We start from the raw sequence: 16,679 nt of genomic DNA, 5'->3' as shown, positions 1-16,679 counted from the left end.
TTTTGATTACACCTCTTTTTTGTTGTGGATGATGACTGGATTTCTTATGTAAGTATCTATCAGTATGTGAGCTCTTCCGAAACACTTTATGTTTTAGACTGCCACCGGCCTGTCTCATGACTAACACATCGAGAAACGAAATAGCCTAGTCTTTTTCCACTTCAATGGTAAACTGAATTTTAGGGTTTATGCTATTAAGATAATCAAAAAATTCGTCTAAAGCTTTTTTACCGTGTGTCCAAACCACGAACGTGTCGTCCACATAACGATACCAACAACATGGTTTCTTATTTGCTTTATTCAACGCTAATTGTTCAGATTTCTCCATGTAAAAATGGAGATGATCCAGTACTCAAAATTTGAGTTTCTGGAGCGCTTCAGAAGTGTGGGCAGCACTATGCGGACGGCCATTGTCGCACAACACAACGCCTTTTGACAGCAAGCCTCGGCGTTTGCTTCGAATTGCAGGCTTTAAGCCTGGTAGTAAGAATCTCACTGTAACGTACACTGTTTATTGTTGTGCCCCTTTCCCCATAATGTTCCTGTACTGGACCTTGGGCGTCCGAAAAAACCGTAAGCATCAGTTTTCCTGCGGACCGTTGGGTCTTGAACTTTTTGTTGCACGACGAATTTGAATGTTTCCATTCCATACTCTGCCGTTTACTCTCCGGCTCGTAATGATGGCTCCATGTTTCGTCACCAGTAATCATCCAGTCAAGAAGTTGTCCCCTTCGTTACCATAATGATTCAAATGTTTTTTGCACATGTCCAAGCGCGTTTGTTTATGCAACTGTGTGAGTTGTTTTGGGACCCATCTTGCACAAACTTTATGAAACTCCAGTCTGCTGTGGATGATTTCGTAGGCAGAACCGCGACTAATTTGCAGACGGTGTGCCACTTCGTCAATAGTTAATCGTCTGACTAAGAGAATCATTTCACGTGAACGCCCAATGTTTTCTTCATTTGTGGCGGTAAATGGTCGTCCGGCTCCTTCATCGTGCGTAACACTTGTGCGTCCATTTCGGAATTTTCCAATCCAATCGTAGACACTGCGTTGTGCCAAAACACTGTTCCAGTACTGTGTCGAAAGTCTTCGATGAATTTCCGCACCTGATACGCCTTCCGGCCACAAAAAAAGATCACTGAACGTTGCTCTTCCTTGGTGCAAATAGACAGCGGAGCAGCCATGATTAACAGCACGGCAGCTGAAAATTGCAAAGATATAACAACAAATAAACAAACCATGCGTCAACAACGTAAAACGACAGTACTATCTAAACAAACAAAAATATAACTAAATTGCGGATAATAAATGACTTATCCTCCTATGTACGGAGAAATTATTTTCTTTCCCTTCTACTAGGATATTCAGGCGTGAATTCCCAAGAGAGGTATTGTGACTATTGAGAGTTCAACAGCGCATCTTGATGGGGAAAGACTTCCCAGTGAGGTAACTGATAGTTTCAACGGGAAAATCCAACATATTGCCCGGAATCCCATTAGAAGACAAATACACAAAGGTTTCCAGTATCCAGGTTGAGAGCATTGCTGTAAATTTGAGGACACAGTTCCTCCACAAAGAGATGAAATCACTGATATTGAGAAAGAAACAATGGTCGATGAACAGATGTACACAACTTGCTGTGCCTTTATTTGCCGGTCATTCACTGTCGCGAGTTGGAGCGAAGGGATCTAACAATGTGTGGTCATTTTGTCGCAGCGTATCTCCCCACGCTGTTGACCTTAACGGGGAAAGACCTAATGTGCTACTTGGAAAGGTCCTTAGCGGTGACACAGTACTTGCGTCAGCTGCAGAGCTAAAAACAATGTCTCAAAGCGAGGGCTCGGACAAAACAAGCGCCGAACATTTACATTTCTAAAGGTCATGTTCGTTTCGTCTGTTGTCTGAGGGAGTAAGTAATACGTTGCCCGTCTCTTCGTGTAATGAAAGGTCCCGAAATTTTTGCACCAAATCCCTGCATGTTGCACAACGCCTCTCTTGCAGCGTATACCGAGCAGTGGTCAGACAGCACACTCGAATTCAGTATGCCTAGCCATCCTCATGCTGCTTGCCCGTGATTTCACTAAATCTCTGGAGGCATATGCCGTGAGGATTCCTTTGAACAACAGTCACGATTCCTTTGAGCGCCCCATTTTCCTCCCTAACTTTCTCCGAGCCGAGCAAATACTCAGTCTCTAATGACCAAGTCATTGATGGTACATTAAACGGTAATCTCCATTCCGTCTTGAAGCGTCTGTTCCTGTAGTTGACGACCAATTCCAGCACACTCCCAAAATTGCTAAACAAACTTGCCACGATGGGGGCAGGTTGTCTTTGAATTTTCTATATCCGTTCTGTCGACCCCCACCTTGTAACGAATTCAGACTGATGGCAAATAACCAATAATCTGTCGAACGAGGATTTTATTAACCTCTTTCGAATATGAATTACATTACCTTACCATTCTGTGTTGTGAGACAGGCGAAATACCCTCAGACTTCAAGAACAATGAAGAATACGAGTATAATATTCCAATACTAATTCCAGTACCAAAGAAAGCTGATAGGTGTGGGTGCTACTAAACAGTCATTTCAACAAGTCATGGCTGCAAACTATTGACACGAATTATTTACAGAAATGAGAAGATGACTGTGCATATATAGTTGAAGATAACCGATCTCTAACTCTCACTTGGCGACACCATAAGTTACTTGAAATCTGACAGATGTTTTCCGTTAAAACGACATGTTGCACGAAAATCTTGCTGACGACCAAAAAACTGTCTTCGTAGTCGGTAACCTCGTATGTAGTTTTCTAGGCGTCCTGGCGGAATTGCACTGAACGTCTTTCCAAAGAAAACCAGTACGGCATCAACCTGTGCGCCGTTTCTTACAACTCCTTGGATCTCGTCGATGAACAAAGCGAGCTGAGGTTTGCAGTACTGCTATTAGCGGAATCCATGTCAGTTTTCCGTCTCCAAAAATACCGTAACACCTATTTATAATCGTGTTCCAGAAGACAGCGACAGACTGACGCCGGCATCGTAGGCCAAATCTGGACAAATTTCAGGCGTGAAAGTTTGACATACACTTCTAAATGTGTACGAATATGCCCAGAACTCTCTTGGCAAACAAATACAGCCACATAGAGGCCTGTTTGAAAGTGGTATATTTCGGTATCACTTGCACTGTTAAACTTTAATTCATAAATTTTTAACATTTGCGTAAGAATTTTACGCTCCCTGTGTATCTAGCCACTCCATTTAACACTTAAAAATGCTGTACTGATACAAAATCTGACTCTCATCGAGAAATTAAAGTAGTTTCAGAAGCTATGTGTCTTTCAATTCCTGAGAGTCTTTGTTGTTGAGTGGCAGACTATCTAGAAAGAACAATCGCAGCAGATATCACTTATTGTGCGTAGCAACTGTGAAAAAAGAGAAAAATGTGGGTGTGTAATCACTTACGTGGTGTGATACCAAAGGACCCGAAACTTAACTTTTAAGATTAGATCAGATCAGATGTACATTTCGTTACCAGAGATCTATGGTGAAGAAATCCTCCACCATGCAGGAAATGTCACAAAAACAAGAACGCACAATAAATATTTACAAATAAAAACGAATATGCTATTGCACCTTCCACATATATCAAGTAAAATGGTCCTTATGGATGTGGGATAAGTAAAAAAAAAAAAAAAAAAAAAAAAAAAACTTATTTTCATTTAAATGATAATAGCAAACTTTTCACAAAACATGTAAAAGCTCCAGAAACTGTGGTGTATATGGTAATCCTTAAGGATACTGTAGCCATGCATCATCAAATAGAAAAATTATTTCATAACATTTATTTACAATGGTCGCATTACTGCTCCAAATTTGTACAGAAGTCAGAGTGTACTAGTAGTCGCCATAGATCGTAAGTAGTTACACTTTTTACGGGTGCTGGAAGGTTAGTGGGAATGGTTTTTCCTTAATAGTGGGCACCTCTCTTCACCAACATAAGTGACTTTCTACCTTTCTGAATATCATCCTGATTTATAACATTGATTCCATGATGTGAGGTATCTGTTTGTAAAAGAAATGTATTTTTAATGACAGCTTTCATCAAGGTATAAATAACTGACAAGCCGTAATCAGTATCCCTAGTTCCCTAACAGATAATAATTCTTTAAAAAATGGTTCAAATGGCGCTAAGCACTATGGGACAGTCTTCTAGACTTAGAACTACTTAAACCTAACTAACCTAAGGACATCACACACATCCATGCCTGAGACAGAATTCGAACCTGCAATCGTAGCAGCAGCGCGAGTCCGGACTGAAGCGCCTAGAACCACTCGGTCACAGCGGCCGGCGCAAATAATTCTTATTACATATTTTTGAACAGGACAACTTTATCTTGGCTTGATGAGTTACCCCAATAAAATAATCCCGTATGACATTATGGAATGAAAGTAAGCATATTATGCTACCTTTACTTCTATTTCACCTACGTCTGGCAACATTCGCATTGCAAATAGAGATTTGTTTAGGTGATTGAGTAGTTTTGTGGTAGGCTCTTCCCAGTTGGATTTATTATCAGGCGGTAACCAGAAGAATTTAACACTGTAAACGTCTTCTATCTCTTTGACGTCATTTTTTAGGCATATACAGCCGGGAAACCTCTTACAAATCATAAACTGGATGCAGTGCTGTTTTTCCAAATTTACCGACAAAAACTTGGCTAAGAAGCATTTATTAATGTCCACAAAAATTTCATTAACGGATCTTTCTAAGCTTATAATTGATTTGTTATTTATTGCAAATTTTTTCTATCATCTGCAAAGAAATCAAAGCATCTGGTAATTCTACAGTGGAAAGGTCATTGATATACACTAGGAAAAGCTAGGCTCCATCCTGGTAATCTTTCAGATGAAAGGTCATTGAAATACACAAGAAAGAGCAAGGGCCCTATGGTGGAGCCTTGTGGGAAAGCGCATGTAATTTGTTCACAGTTGGATGATGCCTGATAGCTTAATTCATGTATCCTTTTAAACCTACATTTACATACATGCTCAGCAGGCCATCGTACGGTGCGTGGCGGAGGGTACCTTGTACCCACCTTTATTGTTCATTTGCAAATAGTGAGGGAAATGCAACTGTCCATATACCTCCGCATGAGCCCTAATTTTTCTTATCCTACCTTCGTGGTCCTTATGCAAAATGTACGTTGGGGGCAGTATAGTAATTCTAAACTCAGCTTCAAATGCCTATTCTCTATATATTCTCAATAGAGCTCCACGAAAACAAAGTTATCTTCCCTCCAGGGATTCCCAACTGAGCTACCGGTAACAGATCTAGCAACCTCTGAATTGCTTCCATGTCTTCCTCCAATCCGACTCGTTGTGGAGGCCAAACACCCCAGCAGTCCTCAAGGAAGGTCTCACTATTATTCTATATGCGGTACCCTTTACACTGAAGTATAATCAACTTTTTAAACCGATACGGCCAAAATGAAATGATGTTTTATATTACTCTGTTGTAACTGCAGATTTTTTGTAGGTAAAGAGGTGACTTAAAAGTTAACGCTGATTTAAACAGGCGACGTTATAGATTTTATTATGTTCCTCGAGATCCATTAAAATCAATAGCACGAAGTAAATCCATGCAATATTTTTTACCAGTTTGCGGAGCGACAGAATTAGCTCAACGCATGCAACTATGATGTAACTGCGCATGGTGGAAAACAATTTGAAAATTAGCGTCGTTACAGAGTGCGTAAAAGGCAAGGAACATTCGAGATGCAGTTTAGCAATATTTAACAATATAGTCCTTAGTACTACTATTATTGCTGTAATCTCGGTGTTCACTTGTCGTGTCCTTTGCGCATAACCCTTATGCGTAGGCGCAATTTGTTTTTTCTATTTTCTCTATGTACATTGTTCATTTTTTATATGCTTAAATTTTGAAATACTCCGCCATTATCTGTCACCTTGTCTTTTACAAGTAATGTCTGCAGTTATCTGTAAAATAGTTACTATGGCTTCTGAGTATTTCGGTATCAGAGCACTCGAACAATTATTTTGCCGTCTGTTTCTAGGGACTGACATTTCGGTTAGTTGTTATGTGGCCAGGGAGTCTCTCGGGAGAGGGAAGAAAATTAAATACATTCATTTTAAATGCGCGGTTCCCTGAGGAGAGAAAGTTGTAGAACCTTTTTTCCCTGGCATATATTATTATTTTTATTTGTTTCTGTCTCTCTCCCTATCCTCCACCCCTCTATCCCCTCTCTCTGTTATATATAATGAGATTTTCAAGGATTGCCTTCACGAAATGTAACAATAAAAACATCATTTTCCAGCAATAGCTGTGATGTACGAAAGATGTACACACACACACACACACACACACACACACACATTGTCTGCAAATATTGTTATATATATATATATATATATATATATATATATATATATATATATATTTTATTTATTTATTTTCTTTTACAGATTTTGACACTGCATTACCACGGAGCGCAACAGCAAGCATCGCTAGCCTTTATAAGTCCATCTTTCACGTGTTTTGTTGTTGTTGTGGTCTTCAGTGCGAAAACTCGTTTGACGCAACTCCTCAGGCTAGTCTATCTACTTCGTGCAAATCCATTCCAGCGTGACTGCTGCAACCTACATCCTGCTGAATGTGGCTACCATAGTAGATCCTCTGTCTCCCTGTGTAATTTTTACCCTGCCACGCTTATCAAATTACATATGAAGTGTGTATACAACTTGTCATTTCTTTAGAATGTAATATTTCACTTATAGAAATCAGTTGCTTCCGTGCGCATGAGGTTGTTTCCAATATTTGATGTCTTGATGTCTGCTCACCTGCACTCGGGTGCAAACAGGTGTGTGTGTGTGTGTGTGTGTGTGTGTGTGTGTGTGTGTGTGTTTGTGTGTGTGTGTTTCCACGCACAGTTCTAAATATGTCTGTTTAAGTATTAATTATTTCATTTCATTAAGGTAGTCTAATATTAGACACATAGCTTCATTGCAGTGACCAATAGGATGGCAGATACATTTTAAAAAACGGAAAATTCTTAAAAAAAAGAGGCCATTACATCTGTTAAAGAGGAATTATTTCAAGAAAAAAGTCTCGGTTACAGATTGGGTTCCTCATAATTATGATCTAAATATTTATCAATAGCTATTGAATGTTACGAAATTCCAGCTTCGCACCAAATTACAGACAGTTACATAGATACAAGTCTCCGTGCAACATAGACATAAGACACATGGGATACTTTTTAAAGAGTGCTCCTGTAAGAACGGAGAATCTAATGAAGACGAACGACAGGTCGAAATTTTATAATCGCCACTGTGTAAGACGGATCCATAAACAAATGTATGTCACATTTTCGGAAAGGCTCTGATGTCTATTTTTCTACAGACGGTTGTGGGACCTCGGCTGTTCAGTACAGGATGTCAAATCCAACAATTTTCAGCCGTCTAAATTGTTATTTCATTGAGCTACCAGTTTCGGCGATACACAGGGTGACTATAATTGAAGTTAAACTTTCAAGTTGCTGTGGAAATAACACCACTGCTCAGAATGACGTCAAATTGCAACGGAATATTATCGGAGAAGGGGGAAAAAGTGTGGCACAAGAAAAATAAATAGTTACAAAATGTAAGCAGCGTAAGTTAATAGTGGTCGACTACAAATGACAAATGAATCGTACAACAATGCTTAAGGTGCACGTTTGACCTTAAACAGACTGTACTGCTCAGTGTGCATGGGTGTACAGGTGTGTACTGTTAGTTACCTAAGCTCATCAACTACGGCAAGGCCATATCACATCGGATGGGAAAAATCGTTTTTTAATTGTCCTGAGGCCAAAAATCGCTAAAAATCATCATTCAAAATCAGATCGGATTATTAATTTCCGTGTGACTGACGCAAAACATGTTCAGTATGCTGTCCACCGTTTTCTGCTACAATTTGAAATCGAGAAACAGCTTGTTCCACAACTGATAGAAGTGTTTCGGGGGTCACTTTCAGAATGTGTTGCGGAAATGCGTGCCTTCAGTGCAGCTAAATTTGCAACATTTCAGATAGCCCCACAGCCAGAAGTCACACGGCTTAAGATCTGATGATCGGGACGGCCAGGCTGTAGGGTAATGGCGGCTGATAATTCTAGAATTTCCGAAACGGCGCTTCAGCAGCTGCTTAACTGGATTTGCAATGTGTGGAGGTGCGCCACCTTGCATAAAAATAATCCCATCCCCACATCCACGCTGTTGGGGGGCTGGAATGACGTGGTTACGCAAAAGACACTCATAGCGCTTACCATTAACGGTACAGTTTGCAGGACCGGAAGCAACTGTCCGTTCGAAAAAATATGGCCCTATGGTAAATGATGCCGTAAACCCGCACCACACAGTGATCTTTTCAGGATGAAGTGGTATTGGTTGATTTGCTTATGGATTTTCCGTTGCCTATATTAGACAATTCTGTGGATTGCCCATCCTGTCAGATGGAGGTGGGCTTCGTCTGTCCACAAAATCTTCCACGGCCAATTATTGTCCACTTCCATGGGAGCACGAAATTCTAAGGTAAAGGTTTCTCTTGCTGGCAGGTCAACAGGAAGATACTCGTGCACACGGGTAACTTTGAATGGATAGCAAAGAAGGATGTTTCGTAGGATTTTACACACCGTGTTCACTGGTATGTCCAATGTTCGGGCAATTCTCCATGCACCACACGTTTGCACACCACCTCTCGTCTCCTCCTACATTTCTGTGGTCACTGCTTCCACTGACGTCGAATCAATTCGTTTCCTCCCTCTACCAGGTTGCACACCAAAAGAACCCGTCTTTTCGAATTTCGGAATCATTTTCTCCAGACCCACGGCCGTCACCGAACCAACGTCTTTTTCTTTCAAACCCTTCAGTGTCCGGAACTTCTGCAGGGCGACGTGTGCACAGTCATCATTCTTGTAATACAGCATTACAAGCAGAGAGCGATCCTGCATTGAGACAGTCATGGGGAACGTCGTAGACGCGAAAGGAGGAAAAGCCGTGTACCCGGCGTGTTCATACCAACTTCATTGGGTCGTGCGCATGACACGTGTTTTTATTTACGTATCCTGACACACACAGCGCCATCTATTTTTCAATTTCCACACTATTTTTTTCTTCTGCCATACGTTTTCCCCCTTCTCTGATAATATTCCGTTGCGTCATTCCGACCGGTGGTGTTATTTCTACAGCGATTCAACAGTTTAATTATAATCACCCTGTATTACACCATCTATAGGCCCCTTGACCGATGTTTGCCGGCCGCGGTGGTCTAGCGGTTCTAGGCGCTCAGTCCGGAGCCGCGCGACTGCTGCGGTCGCAGGTTCGAATCCTGCCTCGGGCATGGATGTGTCGGATGTCCTTAGGTTGGTTAGGTTTAATTAGATCTAAGTTCTAGGCGACTGATGACCAGAGATGTTAAGTCCCATAGTGCTCAGAGCCATTTTGACCGATGTTTAGGAGGATTCACACCTTTGGTCTAGTCAAAACAGGAGCCGATGCTAGAAGTGATGGCTGTCTCATAAACCTACGGACACCAGGCATTGAATGCTGGTTCCTATTTTGAATGGAACAAAGAGGAGAGTCCTCCTAAACACCGGTGGGGGGCCTGAAGATGGGGTGGTATACCGCCGACGCTGCTAGCCCAATAAAACAACAATTTAGACGGCTGAAAGGGGTTTGATTTGACGTTCTGTTTTCAGAATCTGCATCTACATCCATACTCCGCAAGCAACCCTAGGGTGGGTGGCGGAGGGTACTTTGTGGATCATTTCAATTCCCCCTTTTCCTGTTCGACCAGCTTATGGTTCACTGCTGGCAACCCTTTCTTAGTTTTTACCTTCACGATCTTTTGGCGAGATATTCGTTGGAGGAATGTTGGTTGAGTCATCTGCGAACGTGCGCTCTCGCAACTTTAACAGTGGACAACGACGTGTTGCAGAATGCCTCTCTTGCAGTGTCTGCCAAGGGAGATGACTGAGCATCTCCGTGGTACTTTCGAGCTTTCAGTATGAACCTGTATCGAAACTTGCTGCTCTTCTTTGGATCTTATTTGTCTCCTCTATCAGTCCTGCCTGTTACCAATCTCATACGAGTACTGACGAGCAATATTCAAGTGTTGGCCGAACGAGCGAGTTCGAAGCTACTTACTTTGTTGATCGACTGCTTTCCTCATAATTCGTCCACTCAGTCTCAGTCTGGCATCCGCCTTGCTGGTGATTAATTTTATGTGGTCGTTCCACTTCAAATCCCTCCGAACACATACTCCATTGAGGAAGTAATTGCTTCCAAAGATCGTTCTGCAATCGTGGAATCATACAGTAAATGGTCTTTCTATGATGTATTCGCAATACGTCCGTTTTGCCACATACGTAGGGTAGTTTTTCCACTTACTCTTTAGAATAATAAATTGCGTCAAGAAGTAATTATTAGAAATCCTCCCTCATCCACTTTCTGTAATACGTTATTGAGAAATGTATTTTATAAAGTAACCACCCTCCTGTCTCGATTGTTATCGAGCCCCGATGTATGAAACGGCTTCACACGTCTGATCACTTTAAGAAAGAGTTAATGTGTTAAATATCTGACGTAAATTGTGAAAAGACCTTATGATTGAAGACGCGAAACCTAACGAAATTAACTTTACTATCTTCGCGTTATTCATCTAATGAAAAAGCTTAAAATGTTTGAAATAATGTTCAAAATTTTTTGCAAAGCCGCTGACTGCTGTCACAATTAAATACCTAATGAGTATAGTCTGGATAGTTTGCTCTCCGTTAAAAAAAAAAAAAAAAAAAACAGCTAGTTTTTTCCTGACATCGCATTGTTTATCACGTAATCTGAATCATGAGTAGTTCGACGAAACAATTTTCCAACTATTTTTAGTGGTTTATTTGAATAAAACCTGCAAAATGTGATCTGTGTAGAGTAAGTACTAACCAATAAATTAAAATCATGCGTAGGCTAATGCTGTAGTTTTATTGCATGAACAGTAAAAATATGGTAAGCGATAAACTTCTTTTCTTTTATGATGTTGTGAGGGGTGCCAATGAAGGGAAGTTTCCTAAGGGTTTCAAATTATGTGTAAGGTTTGTTGGAATCCGCCTAGTGCTGTCATTCTCAAATACTGGATGAATAAAGTCACGGTATTTGCCTACTGTCAGTTAGGCTGCCTGAAGACAAGCATACAGTTTCTGCCTGCAATACTTGTCTTCTTGTGTTAAATTTTAACATAGGATTATACCTCTTGATAAGCACATTATGAAAGCATTTTAAATTTTTAAATTCCATCAATAATTGTATGAAAAAAATGCGTGGTGCGCAGTTCTGTTCTATATTACGAACTTTTCGTGAAAACGTCGAGATAGAATCATTGGAAGCGTTTCCTGTTAATATGTAATTTAATTATCAACCTGTTCCGTTCAATGGTTACATAGAGTAGAACAGTAAATACACAACAGATAAGTCACAAGTTTGGACTGTCGTTGGTGCAGATACGTAATCGGTTTGCCCCGTTTTAACTTTTGACGCTGCCATAGCTCTCGCATTCGTTCGGCACTGGACTTTTTAGGCTTTCTGGATTACTTTTGACGTGACGTTTCCTCTGACTTGCGTTTTCTAAAATTCGGAGCATATTTACGAGCCATATGAGACGACACCTTTCATTGTTTTGTAATTTTCAATGTAACAGCGATAGTCATTTACATTCCGGCGAATATTTTTATCGTCTCACTTGGAGTGCTAACAGAGTTTCGGAAGCTCCTCACAATGACACAGGGTCCTAGCAAAACGCATTTCCACGCTGCACCAATTTATAACGTTAGGCAAAGCTAATTCGTAACAGTCACAGGCCATGGTTCTATACTGCTACAATGACGTCAGAGGAGAAACAGTTACTACTGAGCGACAAATAAGCACAGACATGATCTATCGGGTTGTGGGATCAAAAACTGTTTACGCATTACTAGTAATTAAGAAGGATTCACATTTGACAGTACCTTGTCACACAAGAAAGTTCAACCGTCGAGCGAATTGGCAATTGCACCCCAGTACCGAATTTGTTGCCTTGGAAGCCTCTAGTTAAGCAACCCGCACTGTTGTATCCGTTTAGTAACGCAGAAAAAAGGTAAAACAACTAGAAGCCGACCTCGGGAAAGTCCGGAGAAATGAAGGAACATGCGAGGCAATACTGATCCGCCGGCCGGGGTGGACGAGCGGTTCTACTCGCTACAGTCTGGAACCGCGCGACCGCTACGGTCGAAGGTTCGAATCCTACCTCGGGCATGAATGTGTGTGATGTCCTTAGGTTAGTTAGGTTTAAGTAGTTCTAAGTTCTAGGGGACTGATGACCTCAGAAGTTAAGCCCCATAGTGCTCAGAGCCGTTTGAACCAATACTGATCCCATGGCTTATAAGATAGGTTTAAGAAAGGCAAACCTACGTTTATAGCATTTGTAGACTTAGAGAAAGCTTTCGACAATAATGCTGAATCTCGCAGGGATAAAATACAGGGAAAGAAAAGTTATACTCGTATACAACTTGTTCAAAAGCCAGTTCTTAGTTTAGGATTTGAAGGGTATGAAAGGCAAACAAAGGCTGAGAAAGCTGTGAGACATGGTTTTAATCTATCCTTGATGTTATTCAACCTGTACAGTGAACAAGTGGTGAAGGAATCAAAGAAAAATTTAGGAAAGGAATTAAAGTTCTCGGAGAAGAAACAAAAACTTTGAGGTGGTTTGGCGATGACGTGATTCTGTCAGAGACAGTGAAGGACTTGGAAGAACAGTTGAAATGAGTAGACAGCGTTTTGAACGGAGGATATAAGATGAACAAAAGCCAAAAATGGATACTGGAATGTAGTCGAAGTAAATGAGGTGATGCTCAGGAAATAGATTAGGAAATGAGACACTGAAAGTAGCGGATGATGGCTGAAGTAGAGAGGACATAAAATATAGACTTGCAATGGCAATTCAAGCATTTGTTAACATGAAACAGAAATGTAAGGGTTAGGAAGTCTTTCCGAAGGTATTTGGAGTGAAGCGTTGTACAATATTGAAGAATAAGAAGGTTTGAAATGTGATGTTACAGAAGATTGCTGAAGATTAGGTGCGTAGATCACGTAACTGATGAGGAAGTACTGCACAGATTTGGGGAGAAAATAAATTTGTGGCACAACTTGACTAAAAGAAGGCATCGATTGATATGTCACGGTCTGAGAAATGAAGGAATCGTCAGTTTAGCATAGGAGGGAAGTGTGGGGGATGAGAATCCTAGAGGAAGACGAAGAAGTAAATATAGCATGCAGGTCAAAATGGTTATTCGGAGCTAAAGAGGCTAGCACAGGTCAAAGAGACGCGGAGAGCTGCATCTGAAGACAACAACAATAGCAGAGATAAGTTCTTTCGGGATTGCTCAGTCTCAGAGCCTTTAACTAAATGCCGGCACCGATCCAAACAAAGACGAGTGGAATGTCTCATGCCGTTCTGCTGCAATGTATTTCACGAGTGAGGCGGTAAATACTTGGAAGAAGTTACACGAGAGCGCGAGAAGTCGCTGGACCGGTCTGGCAAAGTAGTGTCTGTTACGAGATTACCGCTGCCACTTCGTCGCAGACTTGGCCCGGCAGAGCACTTCCGTGGCCGGTTAAGCTGTCCTCGACGAACGACCGTGCGTGGTCGCCGAGGTTGGCGCTGCGGCGGCGGCTGCACGGTGTAGCAGGAAGTTGGGCAGGTCCCGCGGGGACGCGACGCGAGATAAGAACTCTGCCGGAGTGGCGAAGTGAGGCCGGCATATCTCGCCTCGCAGCGCAGCGCAACGCGGAGCGCTCGTGGGACGCTGCAGAACTGGGTTACGCGCCGTGGCAGTGGCGCGATATAGCCGCAGAGTCCAGCACCGCACTGCCGGACGCGAGACAACTGGGTTAAGTTGGTGGTGGTGGTGGTGTGGCTGTGGCAGACAAGAAGGGAGGCAACAGGCGCGGTCTGGCTTCTGGGACAGGAGCAGGTGGCCTGGGGCCAGGCAGACACGCGAGCGGGCGAAGCGCTTCCGCTTCCGTGACGACTGCTAACGAGGCCGGCTCCGCACGAACGGCCCGCTGCTCAACAGATTAGGACGTCCGCCGTGCGCGGTCCTAACAAGTGTTCTCCAGCTCGGCCTCGTCCTCTGGTAGAGACCATCTCCCACACGGCTTATACAACACGCTTTTATTATTTCATTTTCTTGTCTGTCTCTCTGTTGAACACAACTGATGACCTAGAGTCTCGAAGTAGCTCAGGGATGATAATGTAATATTAACTCGCTTTCTTGTAGGTTTGTCCCGGTAGGGTGGGGGTGAAAAAGATTTCGTAGCACCTGACATCTAGGCTGCCCTGCACAAGTGGTTAGTGAGATGGGGCCTCATGAGATGGGCAGAGACAAAGGAAGGAGGAGAGGGACTGATAGAGGTGGTGGGATGCAGAGAGAGAAGGAGGACGAGATGGACAGAGAAGGGGAGGAGGAAATGGATAGAGAGAGAGGGAGGACAGACATTGAGTGTGTGCAGAAGGATATTGACAGAGAGTAGTGGCGGAGGATGTGGACAAAGACGGCAGGAAGGAGGAAATGGACAGAAAGAGTAGAGGGTGTATGGACAGAGAGAGAGAGACACTGTGAAGGAAGATAGAGACAGAGGTTGCAGGAGGACATAGGTGACAGAGAGCGTGGGAAGAGATAGGAAGAGACGAACAGAGAGAGGTGGGGAGGAGATATTCAGAGGGGCAAGGAGGAGAAGGAGAGAGGGAGGGAGGGAGGGGGAAATTCATAGTGTGTGAGAAGGTTCAAATGGTTCAAATGGCTCTGAGCACTATGGGACTTAACGTCTTAGGTCATCACTCCCTTAGAACTTAGAACTACTTAAACCTAACTAACCTAAGTACATCACACACATCTATGCCCGAAGCAGGATTTGAACCTGCGACCGTAGCGGTCGCGCGGTTCCAGACTGAAGTGCCTAGAACCGCTCGGCATGTGACAAGGAAACAAACACACACATACACACACACACGCACGCACACACACACACACACACACACAGAGAGAGAGAGAGGGGGGGGGGGGGAGGGAACGAGGAGAAGATGTTTGCAAAAGATAGGACATGTACATACATGAGCAAACCTATAGGTATGAAAGTATTGACGTAAAAACCTTGTTTCTTTATTTTATTTTTTAGGAAAAAACAATGAAATAGATTGATATACTATTAGAAGGTAGATATACTACCATTGTAATTCAGATATTATCAGTTGAGAAAATACTGAAATAAACCTGAAAGTTAACACCTGTCTCTGATGTAGCCTCATGAGAATGTTTGAAGTCAATTGAAAAATGTCATAGAGACTCCAAAAAAGCTGAAAATATTTTTTTTAAATCAAAATAAATTTTTAATATGCCACTTTTCATATTGCAATAAAAAGTTATAGAATGATTTCTTCTAAACTCATATGGGATTCCTAAGCCCCATACAGAGAGTTCTGAAAATTTCTGACTGTAAATTTTTAATAACTATGAAAACACAGGATTTAAAAAGAGAATCGTGGGATGCATGCAGCACATGACTGATGCATGACTAGTTCACCTCCTTGCTATTACACTACACACTAACTGATGCATGAATAGTTCATTTCCTTTCTGTTATCTGTGATATGTGCCCCTTGTTTTCCATTATAAACTTTACAAGTATTGTCACAGCTACTAAAAATTCATGAGTACTTATTTATAATTGTTCTTGTTGCAATGTGAAATTACCACAATTTTTTCTTTCGCTTCTTGTTGAACTCAACAACCATTCCTTTCAAGGGTAATGTTGAAAAAAATTAAAGGTTTTTTATTTAACACCCTGACTGCCAATTGCTTCAACTGATGGTACATGATAATTTCTGTACACTGCTGATACTGTCATTTGAGGTTGTAAGATTTCTCTTACTTTTAACCCTTCAAGTGACACTGATAATTTATATAACACTAGTCTAAAATGCCATTTTATTGGTACTAATATATTTGCAGTAGTTTCTCTGATGTACATGAATACCGATTTAACGTGTTTCGGTCACTTCCTTGTCTGTCCGTCTAGCTGTCTAAAATCAATTATAAACTTCCCAGTTAATCAAATACTTTAAGTTTAAACTTACCTCAGAACTGGATGATAATGCACTATTCAGTGGCTTTGTTGTCTGTCTGATCCACCTAGCTACCTAGCTACTATATGTTGGTGGTGAGGGTGACAAGTGTTGGTAATGCCAGACACCTCGGCTGCCCTGCAGGAGTATGCTGTTGTGCAGGTAGTATCAGAACGCATTCCAGGCAGTACACATGGAAGTCGATGACGCCCACCAGACGACATAGCTACATCTGTGAGCGCTAGTAGCTCCTCTGCGTGCCGGGTTCAGGAATACCACAGGGCCATGCCCACCTGGCTGGCTAATTAGTGCTCGCAGCATCACTATAATGCCAGCTGCGCCACAGCTCAGCCTCCGGCTCTGTCAAACATCCAAATGCGAAGAAGTAACTGACTCAAGTGATATCGATTGAGACAGTGGGCACACATATGTCTCAGCTTGCCGATGAACTACAGTGACACGCTCAAGCAAGA

The 16,679-nt window shown here is 42.1% G+C and overlaps 1 protein-coding gene across 1 annotated transcript in view; it reads right to left on the bottom strand.

The window, feature by feature from the left end:
• The window catches only part of LOC126417799 (ran-binding protein 9), an 87,023-nt gene that overhangs the window by 69,316 nt on the left and 1,028 nt on the right, over positions 1-16,679 (bottom strand). The gene's annotated exons all lie outside the window — the stretch shown is intronic.

The sequence above is a fragment of the Schistocerca serialis genome, chromosome 1 (genome assembly GCF_023864345.2).
Source record: "Schistocerca serialis cubense isolate TAMUIC-IGC-003099 chromosome 1, iqSchSeri2.2, whole genome shotgun sequence".
NCBI classification, from domain to species: domain Eukaryota; kingdom Metazoa; phylum Arthropoda; class Insecta; order Orthoptera; family Acrididae; genus Schistocerca; species Schistocerca serialis.
This window is presented reverse-complemented; position numbering and strand designations above follow the sequence as displayed.